The following is an 11,684-nucleotide window of genomic DNA, read 5'->3' on the forward strand; positions in this document are numbered from 1 at the left end:
AGCTACTAAGCCACCCATTTTCCGTCGATCCGACGTTTAATATGGGTAAATTTGAGGGTACTCCAGTCGTTTACAAGAACTTGCTTTTGGAGTCAAAAAGAAGCCATCGCGCGCCAATATTTTTGGGTCCTACTATGATCCACCACAGCAAGACCGAGAATACATACAAAGCATTGGCCGCGACGTGTACATCAAAATGTAAGGGTTTTTCAAAGGCCAAGGGGTTTATAACTGATGGCGAAACGGCACTTCATCGTGCATTTCAAAATGAAATACCCCATGCGCAGAGCTTGCGTTGCTTTAACCACTTTGAAAGTAACTGTAAAAGAAAGTTAAAACAAATTGGCATAAAACATAGAAAAGACCAGCACTATTTCCTGTCTAAGACATTTGGTGTTAGCGGTAAAGAAGAGGGTATTTTGGATGCCGTAGACCGCCACGACTTGCGAAAGCGACTAGATTCAGCGAAAGCTGACATGGAGAGCCAAGAGAGAAGAATGACAAAAAGATATGACGACACATATATTCCCAAGTACTGGGCCTATGTAAACGATCAATACGACATGATTCGCCATAATATGGTAGATAAAGTCAGAAGAAAAGCAGGAATCGTTCAGGGTGCCAATGGGAAACCATTACGAAGCTATACAAACTGCTCAGAATCTATGAACAGCGTAATGAAAGCCGCTAAAGACAATTTTTTGAGTGACAACCCATGCTTTTCGCAACTGAATAAAGTACAGTTCACGAAATATGTGTTTGAGGCCACCCATCAACGCCAAATGGAAGAATTGAAATCAGCGTTTGCAGGTGTAAGTGATGATTACGTGTTGGCTGAACATGCACGTCATTTGGAAGTACCATCCGATGTATGGTTTCAATGGACGTCAGCCGAACGTGAAGACTATGTCAGTAAGGTGCAGAGATTGACAATGAAAGACATGTTCGAGGGGAAGGATGTGCCTTGGCCGAGTGTGGAACACAGGGAATCAGCCGAATTCAGACAACTTCGCATAGACGTCTCGACCAAATTGGTTGAATACTTTGATTATTCAATCGAAAACGCAGAAGCCTTGGAGAGAGAAATCTCCTTCTACTAAATCACCCAAATGCAATAAAGAAAGAGCAAGTTTGGAGGCTGGTGATACTTCTACATATCAGGTTGCCTGCAAAAGGTCGCCGCATGGAGTTTTACAGGTCTGTGTACATGGAAATCACACAGTATGTGTGTGTGGAACGTTACAAACACGACGGACTTTGTAAACATTCGTTGGCGGTGGCAGCCATGCGGAATATTCTCCCTGAACACCTTGAGTTTGTGAAAAAGAAGTACAAGAAAGTACAAAGCCACACAGCACTTGCTGAGCATGACGTACGAAAGAATACAGCAGGGAAGAAAGGTAGCAAACGCAAACACGCCTACAGACCGACGACAAGGACCGAAGGTAGTGCAGCCGTAGGATTCGAACAATCAAACTAGTTATATACTGAACTACATCACAATGACAACCCTTTGTAGTCATGTTTCTCAATGAAGATATGAAGTCATGCAAATCATGTAACACGGATTCTGCCATCGCAAGAAGATCATACCATTTGATCTGGTTCTGGCACATAGAGAAAGGTGGTATTATCCAGTCGATGGCAATTGGTCCAAAAAACAGGCATCTTCGAGGGAAACTACCCGTTATTATCACACCACCAATAAATACATGAAGTCGAGATTCCCTTACTTCACTGCAGAATATGTTGAAATCCCTCCGATGTCATGCCTTCGCTGCGTGAATCTCACAAAGCATACCTTACTGCAGAGCTCCAGATTGAGTTTCGATCGTGAAAGCTCACAATGAATCGTATATTTATGCGTACAAAGAAGATGATGTTGATGCAGGCATTATATAGAGGCACTCCCACTTTGTAACATTTTTAAAGCACATTTTAAAATGCCAACAGTCGATATTTGACGTGGCGACTGCAAGCGGATCGCGAGATATCGATAACAACGTGTCATTTCCCAAGCGTATTTTTCACATTCCGAAGTTTTACGATTGTTTCTGATTATGACCCGAAATCCCCCGAAGGTTTGTTGTAGTGCTGATTGACGATATTCTAGGGAGTCCATAATAAGTTCGAATGACGCAATTAATTTACCTCCCAATGCGAAGACTTTATATATACAGCATTATGCCTTCACTTCAGGTATAAAGTTTTTTTTTAAACTTCTCCTTAGTTTTTGTCTTTTTCATTATTCTCAGTCAGTTCTATTATATTTTTAACCAATACCACATAGATATCAGTTTTTACCTGTAAAATATTAGTTAGTCGCCTCTGATGACTACATTTTGTCGTCTGCCACACAGTTACGCATGGTTCGATACATAGCGGCCGCCACGCGCGGTATGCGTGCATACCACGCGGCGGCCGCTATGTATCAACCGCACGTATGTGCTAGTCACCTATGCGAATTCTGGCGGAATCAGCAAACTTTTGTTTTCCGTCTTTTCTCCGAGTCAGTAAGACTCGGCTTTCCCCCATGGGGCATGACCGATCACCGACGCGAGTGGTACTGTGGCGTACAGCAGCGTCAGCGTGGACTCGTACTCCATAGCTTAGTTGACAATGGCCCCAGTGCCGAACGTTCGATGTTCGGAAGCTGAATTTAGGTGGGCCACCGGAATTCAAACTTTTACTTTTTTGAGGACATGTTTTTATCGATATCTCGCGATCCGCGCGCAGTCGCAACGTCAAATATCGACCGTTGGCATTAAAAAATACGTTTTAAAAATGTTACCAAGTGGGAGTGCCTCTTTAAGTAGCACATAGTGGATAAATCGAATGGTCGTACTGGAATTTGTTTCATGCATCAAAATTGACTAATGTTTACTCTAACATTGTATTGTGGATATATTGAAATGGCTTGAGTGGTTACACAAATTCGTTTTTTGTATTGTTATTGCCAAGTACGTGACCTAAACAACTGTGTGTTTCTTGTAACATGTCTCCGAGAATTTGGTTAGGTAGGACGACGATTGTTTTGTTGATAACACGATTGGAACTAATTTGAGATAATTGGATTTTCATATTTTTCAAATTTCTCAAAATTGTACGTGCCCTATAGCGGAATGATGCAATATTACAAATTACTCATAAAAACAAATGCATTTGTCACTTAAAAAGACAAGCGACCTAACGGAAGATATAGCTACGCTGTGTTTATGTAGAGAATAACTTTTTTTGACACATGTTGATGAAGAAGGTGGAAATCTTTGATAGCTCAATTCAGTAGCCGGAAAAAAGTGGCTAAAATAGCTGCAAAAATACACAATTTCATCATAATTTGAATATATCTCATCAGATAATCCCTAGGAACATGTCAACCAAAGCTATCTGACGAGTAGTTTTTTGAGAATAAAATTTTCTGACCAAAAATGGTAAAGATTGCCCCAAAAATAAACATTGCAGATTTCACCATAATTTCAATATATCATATATTACAATAGCCCCTTGGAAACTGTATACCAAATATCAAAGATATCGACTTGCAGTTTTGAGAAACAAATCTTTGCAGTTTTTGAGAAACAAATCTTTGGACCAAAAATGGCAAAATTGGCCCGAAAAATACAAAATTACAGATTTCATCAGAAATTAGTTGATCTGTAGGAACCTCTATACCAATTTCAAAGCTATCAAACCAGTACTTTTTGAGAAACACAATTTTTTACCTAAAATGGCAAAATTGCCTTAAAATGCAAATTTGAATATTTCTGCACAATTTGAACAAATCTGAAGTAGATCATCCGTAGGGAAATAGCAAAGCTAACTGACAGGTAGTTTTGAAGAAGAAGATTTTTAATTATTTTTTTACCAAAAACGACAAAAATTGCCTTAAAATACAAATATGCAAATTTCACCACGATTTGAACAAATCTGACTGGAGTCACCCTAAGTAAACTGCATATTAAATTGCAAAGCAATCGGACAAGTGGTTTCAGAGAAGAAGATTGTTTTACCAAAAACTGGAAAAAATGCCCCTAAAATGCAAATACGCAAATTTCACTACGATTTGAACAAACTTAAGTGAAGTAACCCCAAGTGAACTGCATATAAAATTTCAAAGCAATCGGACTTGCGGTTTCCGAGGAGAAGGCAATTGTTGACGGATGACGGACGACGACGGAAAATCAACCTATTTGATAAACTCCGCGTCGCTGACAGCGTAGCTAAAACGTAGATGAGCTTACATTTACAGATCAAATAGACATTACTTCACCATCCAATTATCCCAAATTAGTTCCAATCGTGTTTGATTTTATTTTGTGTGTAAAACCCCATACAAGATATACAACGCGGAAATTACATAAAATTTAGTAAAATTTGCTCTGAATTTGAAAGTGACAAATTTTTGGGCTGACGATATTTTTGGGACAGTTGGGTTACCCAAAATTTGATATCCAGACACTTGTTTTGGTGCTAAATGTTTCAGGCGCTGTGCAAGACCCGGACGATCGTTCATAACGGTTGTAGTGCTACAAATGAGAAGTTCAGTGACTAAGCAAGTGTTTGTAAGCTTCAATATTGAACGTAGATAATCATCTCACAGATAAAGTTATATTGTTTCGCACTACAATGTAAAACGTACTATTTTACTCAGTCTCAACACGCATCAAATTGGCATTTGTTATAAGCGATAAGGAGAATCACAGTTACTTATACGGCGATGTCAGGATGGCTATTAAAATGCACATCACCAAGTTAGGGTCTGTCGTACTACCAATGCTATTACTTATTAAGCAACATGTACACATGTACCTTGTGTAAAAATGTTTCAACAGTATCATAAACCGATGACCCTCGCTGTAATTGTTCTAAGCAATTGTTTTCCTTCGTAAGATAATACCGATCACAATACAGTAGTTATCTTGAAGTTCGAATCGCTACAAATTTGATGTTTTACCATTACAAAGGACTATGTAAGATCAGCGTAAAGTTGACAGTTCATTTTGTTTTAATAAAAAAAACGTTCAAAGTGCATTAAGCTTTATATATATATATATATATATATATATATATATATATATATATATATATATATATATATATATATATATATATATATATATATACATAATCTATCTATCTATCTATCTATCTACCTCTCCATCTATCTCTATCTGTCTGCATGTCTGTATGTCTGTATGTATGTATGTATGTATGTATGTATGTATGTATGTATGTATGTATGTATGTATGTATGTATGTATGTATGTATGTATGTATGTATGTATGTATGTATGTATGTATGTATGTATGTATGTATGCATGTATGTATGTTAATTAATATAAATAAATAATTTATTTAACTCTTCGATATTCATTTATGCATTTATTATTATAAATGTAGTAAAAAATGCCTAACAACAAATAAAACAAATATAATTCAGTGAATTTTAGATTCGTAATCTGTAATCAACGCTAGATCATGCTTTCGTACCTGTCAAAGTCAAAAGTACAAAACGAAGACCCTTGATATCTCCTGTATTTAAGGGCACTTCATTGTCGGTATTGGTTTATTTTGTGACGAATAGTGGGAGGAAGTCAATTCCGTACCAAAAACAAAATTTGGATGTATATTTTTGGAGTAATTTAAGAAAAACCTACTAATTTTGGGCGTTTTTCAAGTCCAAATGTACAAAACGAAAACCCTGGCATATCTCTCGTAAAATCGTCCATTTTTCGTCGGATTATTTCAATTGGTCAAGGAGAGAGTTATTCATCCACAACTATATCAAAAATGGCCATATGAAACATTAAAACTTAAAATAGTTACGTTTATTTAAGAATCGGAATCCGAACGAACGCCAGCGGCTTACCGTATCTGTCAAAGTCAAAAGTACAAAACGAAGACCCTTGATATCTCCGGTATTTAAGGACTATTCATTGTCGGTATTGGTTTATTTTGTGACGAATAGTGGGAGGAAGTCAATTCCGTACCAAAAACAAAATTTGGATGTATATTTTTGGAGTAATTTAAGAAAAACCTACTAATTTTGGGCGTTTTTCAAGTCCAAATGTACAAAACGAAGACCCTGGCATATCTCTCGTAAAAATCGTCCATTTTTCGTCGGGATTATTTCAATTGGTCAAGGAGAGAGTTATTCATCCACAACTATATCAAAATGGCCATATGAAACATTAAAACCTAAAATAGTTACGTTTATTTAAGAATCGGAATCCGAACGAACGCCAGCGGCTTACCGTATCTGTCAAAGTCAAAAGTACAAAACGAAGACCCTTGATATCTCCGGTATTTAAGGACCTTCATTGTCGGTATTGGTTTATTTTGTGACGAATAGTGGGAGGAAGTCAATTCCGTACCAAAAACAAAATTTGGATGTATATTTTTGGAGTAATTTAAGAAAAACCTACTAATTTTGGGCGTTTTTCAAGTCCAAATGTACAAAACGAAGACCCTGGCATATCTCTCGTAAAAATCGTCCATTTTTCGTCGGGATTATTTCAATTGGTCAAGGAGAGAGTTATTCATCCACAACTATATCAAAAATGGCCATATGAAACATTAAAACCTAAAATAGTTACGTTTATTTAAGAATCGGAATCCGAACGAACGCCAGCGGCTTACCGTATCTGTCAAAGTCAAAAGTACAAAACGAAGACCCTTGATATCTCCGGTATTTAAGGACTATTCATTGTCGGTATTGGTTTATTTTGTGACGAATAGTGGGAGGAAGTCAATTCCGTACCAAAAACAAAATTTGGATGTATATTTTTGGAGTAATTTAAGAAAAACCTACTAATTTTGGGCGTTTTTCAAGTCCAAATGTACAAAACGAAGACCCTGGCATATCTCTCGTAAAAATCGTCCATTTTTCGTCGGATATTTCAATTGGTCAAGGAGAGAGTTATTTATCCACAACTATATCAAAAATGGCCATATGAAACATTAAAACCTAAAATAGTTACGTTTATTTAAGAATCGGAATCCGAACGAACGCCAGCGGCTTACCGTATCTGTCAAAGTCAAAAGTACAAAACGAAGACCCTTGATATCTCCGGTATTTAAGGACTATTCATTGTCGGTATTGGTTTATTTTGTGACGAATAGTGGGAGGAAGTCAATTCCGTACCAAAAACAAAATTTGGATGTATATTTTTGGAGTAATTTAAGAAAAACCTACTAATTTTGGGCGTTTTTCAAGTCCAAATGTACAAAACGAAGACCCTGGCATATCTCTCGTAAAAATCGTCCATTTTTCGTCGGGATTATTTCAATTGGTCAAGGAGAGAGTTATTCATCCACAACTATATCAAAATGGCCATATGAAACATTATAACCTAAAATAGTTACGTTTATTTAAGAATCGGAATCCGAACGAACGCCAGCGGCTTACCGTATCTGTCAAAGTCAAAAGTACAAAACGAAGACCCTTGATATCTCCGGTATTTAAGGACTATTCATTGTCGGTATTGGTTTATTTTGTGACGAATAGTGGGAGGAAGTCAATTCCGTACCAAAAACAAAATTTGGATGTATATTTTTGGAGTAATTTAAGAAAAACCTACTAATTTTGGGCGTTTTTCAAGTCCAAATGTACAAAACGAAGACCCTGGCATATCTCTCGTAAAAATCGTCCATTTTTCGTCGGGATTATTTCAATTGGTCAAGGAGAGAGTTATTTATCCACAACTATATCAAAAATGGCCATATGAAACATTAAAACCTAAAATAGTTACGTTTATTTAAGAATCGGAATCCGAACGAACGCCAGCGGCTTACCGTATCTGTCAAAGTCAAAAGTACAAAACGAAGACCCTTGATATCTCCGGTATTTAAGGACTATTCATTGTCGGTATTGGTTTATTTTGTGACGAATAGTGGGAGAAGTCAATTCCGTACCAAAAACAAAATTTGGATGTATATTTTTGGAGTAATTTAAGAAAAACCTACTAATTTTGGGCGTTTTTTCAAGTCCAAATGTACAAAACGAAGACCCTGGCATATCTCTCCTACAAATCGTCCATTTTTCGTCGGGATTATTTCAATTGGTCAAGGAGAGAGTTATTCATCCACAACTATATCAAAAATGGCCATATGAAACATTAAAACCTAAAATAGTTACGTTTATTTAAGAATCGGAATCCGAACGAACGCCAGCGGCTTACCGTATCTGTCAAAGTCAAAAGTACAAAACGAAGACCCTTGATATCTCCTGTATTTAAGGACTATTCATTGTCGGTATTGGTTTATTTTGTGACGAATAGTGGGAGGAAGTCAATTCCGTACCAAAAACAAAATTTGGATGTATATTTTTGGAGTAATTTAAGAAAAACCTACTAATTTTGGGCGTTTTTCAAGTCCAAATGTACAAAACGAAGACCCTGGCATATCTCTCGTAAAAATCGTCCATTTTTCGTCGGGATTATTTCAATTGGTCAAGGAGAGAGTTATTCATCCACAACTATATCAAAAATGGCCATATGAAACATTAAACCTAAAATAGTTACGTGTATTTAAGAATCGGAATCCGAACGAACGCCAGCGGCTTACCGTATCTGTCAAAGTCAAAGTACAAAACGAAGACCCTTGATATCTCCTGTTTTTTTCAGGACTATTCATTTTCGGTATTGGTTTATTTTCTGACGAATAGTGGGAAGAAGTCAATTCCGTACCAAAAACAAAATTTGGACGTATATTTTTGGAGTAATTTAAGAAAACCTACTAATTTTGGGCGTTTTTCAAGTCCAAATGTACAAAACGAAGACCCTGGCATATCTCTCGTAAAAATCATCCATTTTTCGTCGGGATTATTTCAATTGGTCAAGGAGAGACTTATTTATCCACAACGATATAAAAAATGGCCATATGAAACATTAAAACCTAAAATAGTTACGTTTATTTAAGAATCGGAATCCGAACGAACGCCAGCGGCTTACCGTATCTGTCAAAGTCAAAAGTACAAAACGAAGACCCTTGATATCTCCGGTATTTAAGGACTATTCATTGTCGGTATTGGTTTATTTTGTGACGAATAGTGGGAGGAAGTCAATTCCGTACCAAAAACAAAATTTGGATGTATATTTTTGGAGTAATTTAAGAAAAACCTACTAATTTTGGGCGTTTTTCAAGTCCAAATGTACAAAACGAAGACCCTGGCATATCTCTCGTAAAAATCGTCCATTTTTCGTCGGGATTATTTCAATTGGTCAAGGAGAGAGTTATTCATCCACAACTATATCAAAAATGGCCATATGAAACATTAAAACCTAAAATAGTTACGTTTATTTAAGAATCGGAATCCGAACGAACGCCAGCGGCTTACCGTATCTGTCAAAGTCAAAAGTACAAAACGAAGACCCTTGATATCTCCTGTATTTAAGGACTATTCATTTTCGGTATTGGTTTATTTTGTGACGAATAGTGGGAGGAAGTCAATTCCGTACCAAAAACAAAATTTGGATGTATATTTTTGGAGTAATTTAAGAAAAACCTACTAATTTTGGGCGTTTTTCAAGTCCAAATGTACAAAACGAAGACCCTGGCATATCTCTCGTAAAAATCGTCCATTTTTCGTCGGGATTATTTCATTTCGTCAAGGAGAGAGTTATTCATCCACAACTATATCAAAAATGGCTATATGAAACATTAAAACTTAAAATAGTTGCGCCTATTTGAGAATTACAATCCGAAACCAATACTAGCGGCTTGCCGTATCTGTCAAAGTCAAAAGTACAAATCAAAGAACTGTGATATCTCCGGTATTTAAGGGCCATATTTCGCCGTATTTCGGTTGAACTTCGTGTATTGTGTTTGAAATGTTAGCCGCCATCGTTATCAAGTCGCGCAGGCGAGTGTTTCAGTTTGATTCCGATGCGATGGTAATTTGGCGTGTATTATGTCTGAAACAGCGTAATTACTGCGTACTAAATACAATAACGTTCGATCCGTCCTTGCCGGTTAGAGTGCATCGTGCCTTTAATCCAAATTCAGGGGTCTTCGGTCTTCGGTCTTCGATCTTCGGTCTTCGTTTTGTATACCCCCCTATGAGGACCATGCTCCAACACAGTTTATTTTGATAAGTATGGTGAATGACAGTCATTTATAAATAGGACAATCTTGATGATATCTTGTCAACACAAAGAATGAACAAGCCTTGATTTGTTGTATACGTTAAAGGCATATTTTGGACATTTCGGGATTTATTTCATCCTGGAATCGTTGCACGTAAGACAGTGGCCCTCCCTCAAATGCTCGCATGAAAACTAGTGACCAAACCGCAAAGTGCACTAGCCCCTATCCCCCACCCCCATCCCCACCCCATCCCAATTCCCCGTTAATTCTACGTCCATGCAGGCCATTATCAAAGCGCAATGAGATTTTAATAACAATTAATATAACAGTGCTAGCTGTATTTTTACTTTGTCACGGTCTTTACGAGTTTACCTGCTTTGCAGTCTGATGCCAGTTGAAATCTGAAAATGTACATAATGACCTGTCAAACTTAACAAATTCTGAAAAGAGGGGGATCAAACTTAACTGTTTTTGTGATTTTTTAGTGTCCAATATATAAATAGGGCTTTTCCTCCAAATAGGGTTCAAGGGCTGTTCGACCTCTATGATTGACAAACAGCATCCCATGCTACACCATTTTGAGACCACGCATAGACGCTTATTTCCTGAGAGAGCTAATATCATCAGGCCATGTCGGCAGTACACTAGTCTCGGAGCCCCTCTACCGTCAATAGCGGTACCACGTACCACGCATACCCACAAGTGCTTTCAACATTGCTTGGATAGTCGATGGAAGGCCGTCATCCTCGCTCTTCGCGTCGATCCAGCGCCTTCAATCAATGACCCGAGCAACGCTGTACCTGTACGCAAAACAACCCGCACAGAAGAGTTCGAAGTTATCAACAACTCTACCTCACTCGCTGTGCTATGCAATTGGTGACCATCATCTATCGATACGCTTTGAAGTGTGCATATGCTTGTTTAATGGCTTGAATTACTTCAAATGAGCAAAACCTGTTCAATGATCACGAAAGAATGTCCATTTTATAATCAGAACAAGGTATACAATGAACATGTCGACAAATGGAGAAGGAGAGCGCACCGATTTGGATAAGGGGCAGAGTTGGTCAAAAATAATGCTCCCATCATTAATGTCTTCAAATTGAATAAAAATTGCTGCAAATTATATCAAAATCGTTGTGAAGCCGTGTCGCGAAGTTCACCCCTTCATTCTCTGACAGGGTTTTTGTGATAGGTTCTGAGGACTTGATGTGTAGGACGCCCTCAGCGGGTAAAATTAATGCAACTGGCATCGATAGTGTCACGGTCCCTCCACAGACAAATATAGTTCCTTTAAGCTTGCTATCAATCTGCAAAGAATTAATCCTCTTTCACCAAAGTTGAATTTATTTGCAAGGTGATCATTCATGTCTTGTTGTAATAAGCCTCTTTATTGCCTTGTATGACTTTTGATAAATAAGCTGTTTCCCTGACTTTTGGAAATTATTCTATCATTGTGCTTGTTCAGCTTTCATAACGACGACAAACAGAAAAAGAAGTGATTACAAAACAACCTACAGCAATGAATAAATAAGCGTATGTTGTCTGCAATATTATATTTCATGATTTAGCCGTGAAATGAAATTGAAAAGTCCAT

The sequence above is a fragment of the Ptychodera flava genome, assembly GCF_041260155.1.
Source record: "Ptychodera flava strain L36383 chromosome 3 unlocalized genomic scaffold, AS_Pfla_20210202 Scaffold_27__1_contigs__length_13241970_pilon, whole genome shotgun sequence".
Taxonomy (NCBI): Eukaryota; Metazoa; Hemichordata; class Enteropneusta; family Ptychoderidae; genus Ptychodera; species Ptychodera flava.